Source organism: Cherax quadricarinatus, chromosome 35 (genome assembly GCF_038502225.1).
Source record: "Cherax quadricarinatus isolate ZL_2023a chromosome 35, ASM3850222v1, whole genome shotgun sequence".
Lineage (NCBI taxonomy): Eukaryota > Metazoa > Arthropoda > Malacostraca > Decapoda > Parastacidae > Cherax > Cherax quadricarinatus.
Genome location: NC_091326.1, coordinates 2,224,344 through 2,239,431, shown reverse-complemented (window position 1 = coordinate 2,239,431; position 15,088 = coordinate 2,224,344). Strand labels below are relative to the sequence as shown.

At 43.4% G+C, this 15,088-nt stretch overlaps 1 protein-coding gene across 4 annotated transcripts in view; it reads right to left on the bottom strand.

The window, feature by feature from the left end:
* Window positions 1-15,088, bottom strand: part of Rgl (Ral guanine nucleotide dissociation stimulator-like) — a 173,179-nt gene that overhangs the window by 110,605 nt on the left and 47,486 nt on the right. Inside the window, exon 1 of one of the 4 annotated variants that reach the window (XM_053785718.2) lies at window positions 801-906. The exons of the other annotated variants lie outside the window; for them this stretch is intronic. The gene's annotated coding sequence lies outside the window, so the exon portion shown is untranslated. Of the gene's footprint in view, window positions 1-800; window positions 907-15,088 lie in introns of those variants that run through there. 4 annotated transcript variants of the gene reach the window in all.

The following is a 15,088-nucleotide window of genomic DNA, read 5'->3' as shown; positions in this document are numbered from 1 at the left end:
GGAGCTGTGAAGGGGTGGTGGCGCTGTGAAGGGGTGGTGGTGCTGTGAATGGGTGTGGTGGCGGGGCGAAGGGGTGGTGGAGCTGTGAAAGGGTGGTGGAGCTGTGAAGGGATGGTGGTGCTATGAAAGGGTGTGTTGGCGCTGTGAAGGGGTGGTGGAGCTGTGAAGGGGTGGTGGCGCTGTGAAGGGGTGGTGGCGCTGTGAAGGGGTGGTGGTGCTGTGAATGGGTGTGGTGGCGGGGTGAAGGGGTGGTGGACCTGCGAAGGGATGGTGGCGCTGTGAAGGGGTGGTGGCGCTGTGAAGGGGTGGTGGCGCTGTGAAGGGGTGGTGGCGGGGTGAAGGGGTGGTGGACCTGTGAAGGGGTGGTGGCGCTGTGAAGGGGTAGTGGTTGTACTGTGTTGGGGTGGGGGTGGTGGTGGTATCTAGCCACCCACTAACACAACCACCATCCCCACTCACTCCTTGTTGCCAGGACAACACCTTCACTACTAAAGCTAACATATACTTCACTCTTCACTAAGACTTATACTGCACAACTTTCTGTAGAAGCAGGAATCTCCTGGCCAGTTCCACACGACTTAGCAACACTCACAGTACGTTTTGACTTCGCAAAGTGACGTCATATCACCTGGACGATTCTAAGAACCAATATGTTCAACAACATTCTTGCATTAAATAAAAACCACGTTTTACGGAACAGACGGAAACCATTCGTACAAGTCTCTTATTAGAAGCACATTATACCACGCGTCATCACTAATTAGGTTTGATGTAAGATCAGAAAAGCCTAGTGGCCTCACACAAGACAAACGTGTCTCCTGGGAACACAGGAGGAGGTGCGACCCTCCACGACGGGTTCCAGACGCACACTGATGGTTCCACCTCACGGCAGACCTGCCTTCAAGCCAGCTACAACCACCACACTTACCTACCTTCACTAATATCTCAGTACCTGTCTCCATTATCACCACTACAGTTCCTACCTCTGCTACAACCCCAGCACCTGCCACCACCATCACCCCAGTACCTGTCACCGTCACTCCAGTACCTGCCTCCATCATTCCAGTACGTGCCACTACCACTGTTCCAGTACCTGCCACCATCATCATTCCAGTACCTGCCACTACCATTGTTCGAGTACCTATCACCACCCCAGTACCTCCTTCCACCTACACTACCACTAACTATCCATCATCAATAAGTCTGACTGTTCAATAAACTTGAAGTGCTCCCGGTGACAGAACAATGGCGTCTTACTAAGTTAATTCTTAATACACTGCATGTGTACACACTCATCTAAGTTTTCTTCAGAATTTCTTAATACTTTTTGTAATAGCAGTGTTTCCTTTCAAATTACATGGGGAAGTGGGTCAAAATCCTTTTCCGCAAGCAACGGGTGTCAATAGGAGACATTTTAATACCGGAAACAAGGGGGGTCAGTAACCGTTTCCTCTGTATTAATTATTAACAAGACAAATAAGGACATCTTAACGTTGGGTTCAATGAATATGCCTGGCTGAAATACAGATTGTAAGAAATATTTGAATGTTTGTTATTAATATAAAGAGCCGATTGCCCAAACATTAGGAGAAACAAACTCATTCTTGAGGAAGGAACGACACTACTACTCCCAGGAGGTTGAGCCACAAGCTCGAAAGATTCTGCAGAAGGATTTTAACATTATGGTGAAAGTGGTGGAGACAGCAGAGGGTTATGAGGACAGCGCGGCCTTACTGAAGGATCTGGTGGTTCTACTAAAAATGGTGGGAGAATTTTACTGGGGATGAGTAAATAAAACTCGTTGTAACTGGAAGAACGAGAGCTAAATGAATGGCAATGAATATAATTAATAAGCTGTGGAAAGAAACAAGGGGATAAATACTTGTTTAAATTCTATAATTATGAGGATTAGGATAAAGGAGGGATGTGAGAAGTGGGTTACAGGAAGTGCTTATGCACCTAGGGGGTAAGAGGAGTGCAGAAGTGTGGTTTTGGGAGGTGTTAAGCGAATGTTAAAAGAGTTCTGAACCACAGGAGAGAACTATTATTGTGGGAGACGAAAATGCCAAGGTGAGACTGTAGTAGAGGGTACAGTAGGTAGGCTTGAAGAGCCAGGTGTAAATGACAGTAGTGGTTATCTTTATGTATATTAATAAGAGGTTTAGTAATACATAATACTTACATTAAAAAAATAGGAAAAAATCATCATACGAGATGTGAGGAGGTGTGCAATTACAGTGTCAGATCGTTCAATGAAGACAAGTAGTTTTAGGGTTTAACATGCAGCTGACGTGTCAGAAAGGTTACATTTATGAAGGGATCATAGGAAACCAGTTAGTCAAACTTGAATCCTGGTGGTAAAAGTACAGTGTCTGCACTCTGAAGGAGGGGTGGGGATGCTGCTTTTCGGAAGAGCATCTGAACTGTAATGTCTGTACACTGCTGGCAAGACACCTCTTGAATGGATGATAGTAAAAGCTTTTTTTTTTTCAGAGTAGGGGAGGGGGGTTGTTCACCTTTTGGTAAGATATATATATATATATATATATATATATATATATATATGTGTGTGTGTGTGTGTGTGTGTGTGTGTGTGTGTGTGTGTGTGTGTGTGTGTGTGTGTGTGTGTGTCGTGCCGAATAGGCAGAACTTGCGATCTTGGCTTATTAAATAGCAACGCTCATCTTGCCATATAGGACAAGTGAAAATTTGTGTATGCAATAATTTCGCCAAAATCATTCTGAACCTAACGAAAAAAATATATTTCACTGTGTTTGTTTAATATTAAATTATTGTAAACAAATCTAAAATATATTTAGTTGGGTTAGGCTAAAATAAATTGTTCTTGTTATAATAAGGTTAGGTAAGTTTTCTAAGTTCCTTTTGGTGCAAAATTATAATTTTTTGCATCAACATTAATGAAAAAAATATATCTTTAAACGTATAAGAGAAAATTTTAGAAAGGACTTAATTTTAAATGAGTTCTTGCTAATTGACCAGTTTTACATATTCGGCACGACATATGTATATATATATATATATATATATATATATATATATATATATATATATATATATGCTAAACAACCACTCTGAAAGAATAGAGAAATTCCAAGCGCTTTCGTGACTACTCACATAGTTCCTTGATAATGTGAGTAGCCACGAAAGCGCTTGGAATTTCTCTATTCCTTCAGAGTGGTTGTTTTGCATATTCTGAAATCACCTGTTTACTGTGATCTTATTGCATATATATATATATATATATATATATATATATATATATATATATATATATATATATATATATATATATATATATATATATATATAATATAAACATCTATGCATACATATGTGACAGCCCAAACTTAGTATCCCAGTTATGGCAGGATATTAGACAGTGCCAAAGACTAGCACAACATTTGCTAAATATTTACCAAGAGTTAAAAACACACTTCTTGCATTATAAAAGTTTAAAAACTTTATCTTACAGTATAGATACTCTTATTTTCTGGGCAGGAAACATCATGCATATATTCGTAAATATACGAAAAGGGACTTTAACAGGCATAAGCATACTATTGTGGCTTTTAACACCGGCATCCAGCAGTATGGCTTGGTATTTTTTTTGTTTTATATATATATATTTAACTGCTTTATTTATATAAAGAGCTAAACCTATAGAGGACATTCGGTGCAAGGAGTGATGGAGGATCGATACTCCGTCCGATAATTACCTAATATTTTCCTAGATCCTCTCATCTCCCGCTCGGATGATACACAACAATCCTGACGTTTCTTCCTTCAAGAAGCTATTGTTGATAGTGAAGGGATTTTGATACGACGAACTGAAGTTGCCATTCACTTCCTTGGATCAAACCTGCATATACACCATTCCCCAGGCGAGGTATACCTGGAGAGGGGTTTAGGGATCAACGCCCCAGCGGTCCGGTCCGTGACCAGGCCTCCCGGTCCGTGACCGCTAAGGAGTCCACAGCTTATTTATGAATGTAATGTGCTGGTCTTTAAGTGACGCTGGGGACAAAGTGAAGACATAATAATAAGCAGGTGCGTTATCCAGCAGGGGGAGTGGGGAGAGTGGGCGTCCCGTTATCATCACAAGGTGGTGCTGCTGCAGCCTTGACGGGGAGACGCCAACCTCCGCCCGCCCGCCCACCCACCTGCCAGTAGATTCTTTGGTGGACAACTCCCTCCTGCCTACCTGTCCACCCACCAGTAGATGCAATGTCGGAAAGGGGGATACTTCTGCTTTCTTTCCATTTGTAAAAATGATTCACTGTCATCAGTGAAGGTTCTTGATTCGTATGATTCTTAACAAAATGCTCAATGAGAAGCCATATACATTATACGTACAGATGCACAGGGTGGATGTGGAGTGCACAATAAACTAACTGCTTCGGCGGCAAAATCTAATCCTAAATCTAATCACTTTCTCAATGATATTTATCAATGTCATCTTTGTTGATGACAAAAGAATCTCTACAAGAGTGGAGTCCATCGAAGACAACGAATCTTCATGCGGATATAAATCAAGTCTTCCAGTGGGTCTCAGACAATAATATGATGTTTAACGAAGACAAGTTTCAAATGCTCCGCTACGGTTAATCAGGACTTGGTCCTACAGGTCTCGTCTGAGATCGGGCTGCGGGGGCGTCGACCCCCGGAAACACCCTTCAAGTACCCCAAAACATTATTCTCTTGACTACACTTCAAGGAAAGATGTGGTGTAGCAGTCTGTGTCAGTCTGCAGCGGGACGTTACTCTCACTTTCACTGAGCTACACCATGCTGCTATCATGGTAGGTGCACACACACTCAGCTTTACCCAAACTTCAATACATAAGAACATTTGTAACGAGGAGCACCGCAGGTCTACTGGCTCATGCTTGGCGAGTCTTATTCACACCCGACCATTCTCACTCCCTCTTCTCACACACACGTACTGACATACACATTATATTTATCAATAGGAACTGCACTGTATTTCATAAAATACTAAAACTATGTGAATCATTCAGTTCAAGAAGTGGTGGAAGTTAGATCCTCGGTGAATTATTTGCGACCTGGTCTCTAACCACTTAAACTTTTTGACCCAAACGTAAACGCTTAGGACATTTTAACTAGAAAGTGTTTTAGTCCTGGAATCTTGTTCACTCCCAGGTATGTATAACCGAGGAGACGTGAAAGTAAGGAAATGCAGTGAGATCAAGTGAAAAGCTGAGGTAAAGTCTTTAGGGAGGTCACAGGGTAGCCGTGTCTCAAGATGGGCAAAACATGATCCAGAATCATATGGGCGAACGTGATAGCAATGTTATAACATCCTGTCTTTTGAACCAACGTGTCCATCGCCTCTATCAAAGATCCTTCTGAACATCGCCGCGTATTTCAATTCAATTCAATTCAAAGTTTATTCTCTATAAGGATTACAATGCTGAGTTTACAGAATTTGGTTATTGTGTGGTTTACATGTAGTAAAATAATGATTACAGAGTGTACCACTAGAACACCTAGCATGGCTAGGCATTTCGGGCAGACTTAGTTTAATTCTTAATTTTAAAATATTACTTATCATTTAGTTCTGGTTCGATGATGATGAGCTGGGACTTTGTTTTAACTCTTTGAATGTCCTTCGGTGTCCCGTGGACCACACAAGAGTTATTCTGGTGGTCCCTTGTGTCACTGTAGACAATATCAGTATATGCTGGGGGAGGGGGTGGAGTAGGTAGCAGGCCACATTCTGATGAGGTCTTTTATGTAAATGGAGACCCTGGGTACCACGCTGTTATGCTAGTGGTATTAGTGCTGCTACTTGCAGAGATTCTGGTAATGCAGCTGTTGGTACTCTTCGTAACAGTTGTGGTGTTAACAGCACTGCTGCTGCTGCAGCTGTTACTTTTCATGTCAGAAACAGTAGCGTTATATTTATTTTTTTAACCTATGACCTTATTGTAGCCACCGCCAACAATGTCAATAAAGAAAATTAGATTATTCATCTTGATTATTACAACGTGATAGCTCGGAGTACTAAGGTCGGCTGAACCAAGCCTGAATACGTCAGCAGGTGATTCTGTCAGCTTGGTGGTGTAGACTGTCAGCAGGTGCTGGTGTTTCATCAAGACATTTCCTGACGCGGCTCCCAGTCATATGATGACGCGTTCAGCGGTAAGCTGACGTAGCTGTGTTGGGTATCCACCAGTGGGTTTTTCACTGGCATACCCATGCTGGGTATCCACCAGTTGGTCTTCCACTGGCGTACCTGCTCTGGGCATCAAGTAATCTATCCTAGTAGACGTACAGCTACAAGTCGGGAGTACAGTCACACTGTCAAGGGGCTTTCAGGAATGGGCTATATAAGGACCCCAATAGAAATAAGCCACTTAGACTTTTTTGTGATATCCCAGGTTCTCTACACATATGCTGCTATGTATGATAATCTATGTAACTGTATTTGTGTATGCCTGAATAAACTTACTTGCTTACTATAACACTGACCAGAGACCAACCACACATGCCAACAGTTACGTGAACCGTCCTCTCTTTACAGTAAACAAGCACTGAGAGTTTGAAGTCGATTGGATGAGGCGTTCTCAAGTTACAAACGAAAGTTTGGAGAGAGAAAAAAAGAAAAGAAAAATTCTGGCAGCCATCTTAAGGTACCCGTTCCTGGATAGAATAATAATAATAGAAATAGATGGTACTAAAAGGTAATCTGGTGATATTTCTCAATAACGAAATTTTAGTTTTACGTGAAATTATAAAATCTTTAATTAAAACCAGGTAGAGAAAGCTAACTTTAATTATCTTTACTCAAGGTGATGTGATGAGTAGCTGGAGTAAATTTAGCAGAAAGTGGTTCAGCTTGTGGTAGGCAGCGTCAACAGCCATTCCTGAAAATTGGTTGATAAGACACATACGCAACATTTAGGCAACTTTATTCCGAAACGTTTCGCCTACACAGTAGGCTTCTTCAGTCGAGTACTCGACTGAAGAGCGAAACGTTTCGGAATAAAGTTGCCTAAATGTTGCCTATGTGTCTTATCTACCAACCTGTCGGTATTGTATACCATTTGATAATCATTCCTGAAGATTCTTAGATCAGACTCTCTTCACGGAATGTGCAATACGCTCAGGGAATGTGTGACTACAATCACGAATATCTGTACATTTACGGAATGTGTATGTAAGTTGTGATGCGTGTGTGCACTTAATTCCAAGTGATGGTAATTAAGGGGAACAGTGGCGACCTTGCTTGAAGCAGCTCCGTCATGCGACGCATGAGGTGACGGCCACGACGCATTGCCGAAATTACACCACCATGACTATGACGCTTGCTTCTGAAGGTTATGACGCATACCGTACACAAAACACACACACACACACGCGGGGCCAGGAGCTAGGACTCGACCCCTGCAACCTCAGCTAGGTGAGTACACACACTACTCCTGCAGACACTCGCCCAGCCTCTTCAACAGACACGTGTACAACACATACCCGCAGACACGTGCCCAGCCCAAGCATGAGACACGTGCCCAGCCCAAGCATGAGACACGTGCCCAGCCCAAGCATGAGACACGTGCCCAGCCCAAGCATGAGACACGTGCCCAGCACCGCCCCTCTGCCCATCCCAGAGAAGCGCCCAGCCTGGCCTCTCTACCCATTCATCACTAGGTATTAGTGCTGTGTAGTGGGTAGATTTAGGAGTCTCCACAGGTTAAAGTTCTTAACTCCTCCCACATTTACCACCACAAACACACACTACTACTACCCACTTCTCACATAATACTCTCATCATAAATCACAATAATTTTGAATTTAAGCATTCGCAGGGTATACACAGCGCATGGCAAAAGTGAAGTCATGTTCAATCCAATTAAAGGGGAGGACACGTTTAATTCCTTGTATTAAGAACCCCCTCGCCGACATCAAGGAACCTCCTTTCAGGGGCACTATGTTCCTGGGGATGTACCTATAAGCCTGCGCGCGTGCGTACGTGTGTATGTATGTATGTATGTATGTACTCACCTAGTATGTATGTATGTATGTATGTACGTATGTATATATATGTATGTACGTATGTATATATATGTATGTACGTATGTATATATAATGTATATATATATATATATATATATATATATATATGTGTGTGTGTGTGTGTGTGTGTGTGAAGTATTCAGGTTTGAGTCTACCTGGAGGTTATTCCGGGGATCAACGCCCCCGCGGCCCGGTCCATGACCAGGCCTCCCGATGGATCAGGGCCTGATCAACTAGGCTGTTACTGCTGGCCGCACGCATTATTATTACAATCAAGGGGGAAGCGCTAAACCCGGAGGATTATACAGCGCCTGGGGGGGATGTGGAAGGCATTCAGGCTTAATTTGGGGAACTGGAGCACAGATCCAAGTCCCTAAATCAAGAGCCCCTCACCATCAAGGAACCTTCCTTGAGGGGTGGCCGCACGCAGTCCAACGTACGAGCCACAGCCCGGCTGATCCGGCACTGACTTTAGGTATCTGTCCAGCTCTCTCTTGAAGGCAGCCAGGGGTTTATTGGCAATTCCCCTAATGCTTGATGGGAGGCTGTTAAACAGTTTTGGGCCCCGGACACTTATGGTGTTTTCCCTTAGTGTACCAATGGCGCCCCTACTTTCTATTGGGGGCATTTTGCATCGCCTGCCCAGTCTTTTACTTTCGTAGGGAGTGATTTCTGTGTGCAGATTTGGGACCATTCCTTCCAAGATTTTCCAAGTGTAGATTATGATATATCTCTTCCTCCTGCGTTCCAACGAGTACAAGTCAAGTGCTTCCAAGCGTTCCCAGTAGTTAAGGTGCTTGACAGAACTTATACGTGCAGTAAAGGATCTCTGTACACTCTCTAGATCTGCGATTTCACCTGCTTTGAATGGAGATGTTAATGTACAGCAGTATTCCAGCCTAGAGAGAACAAGTGATTTGAAAAGGATCATCATGGGCTTGGCATCTCTCGTTTTGAAAGTTCTCATTATCCATCCTATCATTTTCTTTGCACGTGCGATCGTGGCACTGTTGTGATCCTTGAAAGTGAGATCCTCAGACATTACTACTCCCAGGTCCCTTACATTATTTTTCCGCTCTATTGTATGGCCGGAGTCAGTAGTATACTCTGTTCTAGTTATTATCTCCTCCAGTTTTCCATAACGGAGTAGTTGGAATTTGTCCTCATTGAACATCATATTGTTTACCGTTGCCCATTGGAAAACTTTGTTTATATCTTCTTGGAGATTAACCGCATCCTCAGCAGATGACAGCCTCATGCAGATCCTAGTATCATCCGCAAAGGATGATACGGTGCTGTGGTGTATATCTCTGTTTATGTCTGATATGAGGATAAGGAATAAGATGGGGGCGAGTACTGTGCCTTGTGGAACAGAGCTCTTCACTATGGCAGCCTCCGATTTAACTCTGTTGACCACTACTCTTTGTGTTCGATTTGTTAGGAAGTTGAAGATCCATCTCCCCACTTTCCCAGTTATTCCTTTAGCACGTATTTTATGGGCTATTACGCCATGATCGCATTTGTCAAATGCTTTTGCAAAGTCTGTGTATATTACATCTGCATTCTGATTTTCTTCCAGTGCATCCAAGGCCATGTCATAGTGATCCAGTAGTTGTGAGAGGCAGGAGCGACCTGCCCTGAACCCATGTTGCCCTGGATTGTGCAGATTTTGGGAATCCAGGTGATTTGCAATCCTGCTTCTTAGCACTCTTTCAAAGATTTTTATGATGTGGGATGTCAGAGCTATTGGTCTATAGTTCTTAGCTAATGCTTTGCTGCCACCTTTATGGAGTGGGGCTATATCCGTTGTTTTAAGTGACTGTGGAATTTCACCCATGTCCAAGCTCCTCCTCCATAGTGTACTTAGGGCACGCGAGAGGGGTTTCTTGCAGTTCTTAATGAAAACAGAGTTCCACGAGTCTGGGCCCGGGGCTGAGTGCATAGGCATGTTGTCAATGGCTTTTTCGAAATCTATCGGAGTTAGGGTAATGTCGGAAATCTGGCATACATTTATGGAGTTTTGAGGCTCATTCATGAAGAAATCATTTGGGTCGTCGATCCTCAGACCGATTAGTGGTTCACTAAACACAGAGTCGTACTGGGATTTCAATATTTCACTCATTTCCTTGTTGTCATCTGTGTAAGTCCCATCCTGTCTGAGTAAGGGCCCAATACTAGATGTGGTATTTGCCTTGTTTTTGGCATATGAAAAGAAATATTTTGAATTTCTTTCAATTTCACTAATAGCTTTAAGCTCCTCCTGCCTCTCCTGGTTCCTGTAAGAGTCATTTAGCTAAAGTTCGATAGTTTCCACTTCCCTGGTCAGCGCCTCCTTTCGTGTATCAGATGTTCTAGCACTCCTGAGGAGCTCAGTGACTCTTCGTCGTCTTCTGTAGAGGGAGCGTCTTTTTCTCTCCAGTTTACTCCTGCTCTTCTTTCTTAGGGGAATATGCCTAGAACATGCTTCGGCTACCAGGAAGTTGATCCTTTCAAGGCACTGGTTTGGATCCATGTCATTTAAGACATCTTCCCAATATGTTTCGTTTAGGACATGGTTTACCTGGTCCCAGTTGATGTTCTTGTTGTTGAAGTTGTATTTTGTGAAGACACCTTCACAGGTACATGCATTCTGCTGATCAGGACCCCTATGCATGTACGTCTGGACTTCGATTAGGTTGTGATCGGAATTAGTTGTTTTTGATATTATGTCTCTTATCAGGTCCTCATTATTTGTGAAGATAAGGTCAAGTGTGTTTTCTAGTCTTGTTGGCTCCACTATCTGCTGGCTTAAGGTGTGTTTTTCGCAGAGACTTAGTAGCTCATGTGTGTGTGACCTTTCATCTGTGCTACCTCCGGGGATTGTTTCAGCTATAACATTATTTCCTACATTCTTCCATTTTGTATGCCTTAGGTTGAAATCACCAAGCAGTAAGATGTTTGGGGATGGAGCTGGAAGGTTTTCCAAACAGTAATCAATTTTCAGTAGCTGTTCCTTTAACTGTTGTGAGGTTGCGTCTGGTGGCTTGTATACAACCACAATGACTAGGTTTTGGTTCTCGATCTTTATTGATAGAGCTTCAACTACCTCATTTGTGGTGTTCAGCAACTCCATGCAGATAAGGGACTCTTTGACATACAGGCCAACCCCCCCTTGTTGCCTGTTTTTTCTGTCGCATCTAAAAAGGTTGTAACCACTTATCCATATTTCACTGTCAAAGTGATCTTTTGTGTGAGTCTCTGTGAAGGCTGCAAACATTGCATTAGACTCCTCTAGAAGTCCACTGATAAAAGGTATTTTGTTGTTGGTGGATGGCTTAAGGCCCTGTATATTAGCAAATATGAACGAGGTTTGTATTCTGTGTTTGTTGGGGGGATTTTGTTATTGGCATCAGTACTTGTAATTCTGGAGGAGGAGGGTAAATCAAATTCATTAGATCAAGAGTCCTTCACCAGCGTCAAGCTACGTCTTTGAGGGGCCTGTAAACTTGCAAGTACTGCTGCTGCTGGCCAATTTAGCTATGGTATTAAAGTCCACCAGTGGAAGAGAGGAGAAATGCAAAACCAAGAGCGGAGCACGTGAGAAATCCTGCTTGTGTCACAAGGGTCGGGTAAACAAACGAATAGCATGGAACCTGACGCTAACCTTTTAAAATATTTGCCAAGTGAAACAACAGTAGGAGACGAAGCCTAACATTAGGAAGAATTGTCAATAGGGTTGGCGATATGAACAAGATAACTAAAAAACAGTTGGGCAGGCGAAAACAACTTGTGAAATGAGATATCAGGCGAAACAGAATCAGCAGCAAACCAACAGAAACGGAAATTACAGGAACACACTGGAGATCAGAACTAGTTAGAAATAAGCAGGACCTTACCCAGAAAGTGAATCAGAGAGAAACAGTAGTAAACATCAAGCAACACTGACCAACAAAACAAAAAGTGGTCATTAGGTAAAACAAACTAGCAAGTGGACTCAACACTAGAAGACTCAACTATATTCCAGCACGGGAAACAAAAGTCAGCAGGAGACATAAAGAAAAGACTAAGAGAAAGGGCGACGAGGACGCAGGGAAGCCCACGAGGAACAGGAGAGACAAAAGTTAGAAGGTAAAACGGAGAGCAAAACCAGCAGCAGCAGCAGCAGCAGCAGCAGCAGCAGCAGCAGCAGCAGCAGCAGCAGCAGCAGCAGCAGCAGCAGCAACAACAACAACAGCAGCAACAGCAGCAGCAGAAGCAACAGCAGGGGCAGAGAGGAAAGTGAGAGTTGCACCCACTCAGGCAGTTTTTCTGGTTTCTCACGGGACCTCCAACGGCCGCTGTTGCGGATGGTGACGTTTTGTCCTCTCTAGGTCAGGAAACACTGTAGGCAACAACGTTCACTCTCGCCTGAAAGCTAGTTTATATTATTTTTTCCTATGTGCCGTTCATTGTTCCTCTGAAAACATTTGTTCAGAACAATTCAATTGTTTCATATCTCCTGACTACGCTAGACTCATCGGGCATAGGGATAAAAAATCTATGGTATAAACATCCTAACGTATTGCATTACAATCGCAGACAGGTTATCTTAACTTTCTGGGAGGAACTGGTTGGCGTCACCACACTACCTTACTCTCCCTCGTTCTACCTGTTGCTACTTTTGCAACATTGCATAGCTCCTGATGACGCACGAAGACGTGTAAAAGACCCTGAACTGAAGATTTCCATCTCCCGTGGCATGTTTTGCCACGGGTGATGGAAAAAAAATCCTCAGATATAGGAGGTAGATTATGGCAGGCAAAACGAGCCTTCACAGGACTATTCTTCTGAGTGTGTGATTACCACACTTTGTTACCTCATTACTCGGCAGTTTGCTAAAAAAAATGTCCTCGGGAAAACCCAAACGTTAAGCACGCCTCTGTATCTGGTGCCTCTGTCAGCAAGTGGGCTTACTATATTCAGGAAGAAGCGCTATTTCTCTAAGGGTCATAAAGCGTCTGGAGAATGGGAGGTAACCAGGGTTGATCCCAGGAGAAAGTTAGCTCTAATTCTTTGAAGGAAGAGTCCTTCACTGGCATCAAGGTTGGTGAATGGGGCACATGGGAGATGCTTGGCAACTGGTATGAGAACCAGTATATCAACAAACAGTAATGATCTAAACGCATTCTCTTTTATAAATTGTACTTCTAACATCATAATAAAACCGTCAGCTTTTTAAATAATTGTTTGTAGAATTTTAGGATACATTGTTTTGTTCCTTAGATTAGCTTTAAATCATAATAAACATTTTGGAGAGTAAAAACTGCTAATAGTTCTTATGATGCTATAAGTACCTGCGTTACTTATATATGGATAGATGGGTCCTATACTATATATATATATATATATATATATATATATATATATATATATATATATATATATATATATATATATATATATATATATATATATATTATAAAAATATATAGGGAGGTACCACCTCTATAGCTGGAATGGGGACCCTCATCCTCAGAGAAGACAATAAACGTACCTCAGGGAAAACTCAAGGTTCTCCCCACTGTTTGAATATTTTCTTCTCCTACCACCCCCTATATTTTATATTCTATGTGAACATTTATTAATAAACAGAATACATTTACAGAAAAAACAAACATGAATACAATGGTACAATGTATCAAAGATCATGAATTTCTTCCAGCTCCTCCGAGGCTGGATGCGAGCCAAGTATGCAGCAAGCATTTCCCCTCTGGATGGCGATGCTGAGGCGCTGGAACATGAAAGCGGCTGCCCTTGCGTCCCTGGTGGTGTCGATGAGTCTGGAACCCAATTCTTCAAGGAAACGTGTGGCATTTTTTCCCCATGATCCCAAGGTCTCTGATCCCACTGGGACAAATTGATACTGTTGGCTTATGTCCCTGTACTTGCTGATCTTGTACTCCTCCCTGTGGTCAGCAGCTCCTCCCTGTCGCCCCACACTGTGATGGATATAGGTGTCAGGCAGTGTGGACACACAGGTATAGTCCCATGCTAAGAGCTTGTCATTCTTCCAAGGATAGATGGTGATCCCGTCGGGGCGGTTTGCCGAGTTGTGGGTATTGTTGGCTGCTAGTGATCGGGGCTCCCTCTCGGCTGGGCATCCAGCTGTAGCAAGGGTTCTCTTAATGATGCCGTTGACCTCATTGTGTCTTGCATGCCAGCCCTTGGTTTTGGAACAGTTAAGACCATGTAGACCGTATTGGTCTGCTTGCGCTTCGCCGCAAATACACATATATTCTGTGTGAATTGGGGCATCAAGGCGCAGAGCCACTGCAATACAGAGGGTCTTAGGGTCGAGCCGCGTTCCCATTGCCGATATGGGAACTGTTTGGAGGAAGTCCCTGGAGTGAGGTGCGCTCACAGCCTGGAGACGGGCAATCTCCCTATCTGATGTTGCAGCCCTGAGCATGTTGGCAAGCACCTTTTCAGCGATCGGGCCATCCCAGCTTGACTGTGAGCCAGTGCTGCACTAGGGTTTGGTGCTGGAGCAGCAAGAGTCTCCCATTCAGTGATGACACTGGCATAGCTAGGGTCTTCTATTCCTGCTGAGTCGCTGAGGGTATCAGGAAGAATTTGTCTTATCAACTCGTTTGATGCTATGGAAGAGGATAGGAAAGCTGGTAGAGCAATCTAGGAGGATCTGGGTACTCCTAGCCCTCCAAGCCTGACCAGAAGTGAGGCTTGCAACCACTGTCCATCTTCAAGGGAAAGATTCAATACACTCTCTAGCACGGTCTTAAGGAGAGAGTCATACTCCTTGAGTTTTGGACTGCTGAAGGCTGGGGAGCATCTCAGAAAGTAGGTAAGTTTTGGGATTGACAGGCACCTGGTGAGTAGGTAGAAGGCATCGTGTGTGTCAATGTCTTTCATCCTGCTTTCCATCGTCCGGAGGTCTGAGACTTTTTTTTCTAGAATCAGATCGATGGCATTGGACCCAAGAGGAGCACCAAGGAGAGTGCTATTGGCTGGATCAATGGCTCGTGCTCCTGGTAAAACGGCGCTAATATTCTCGATCA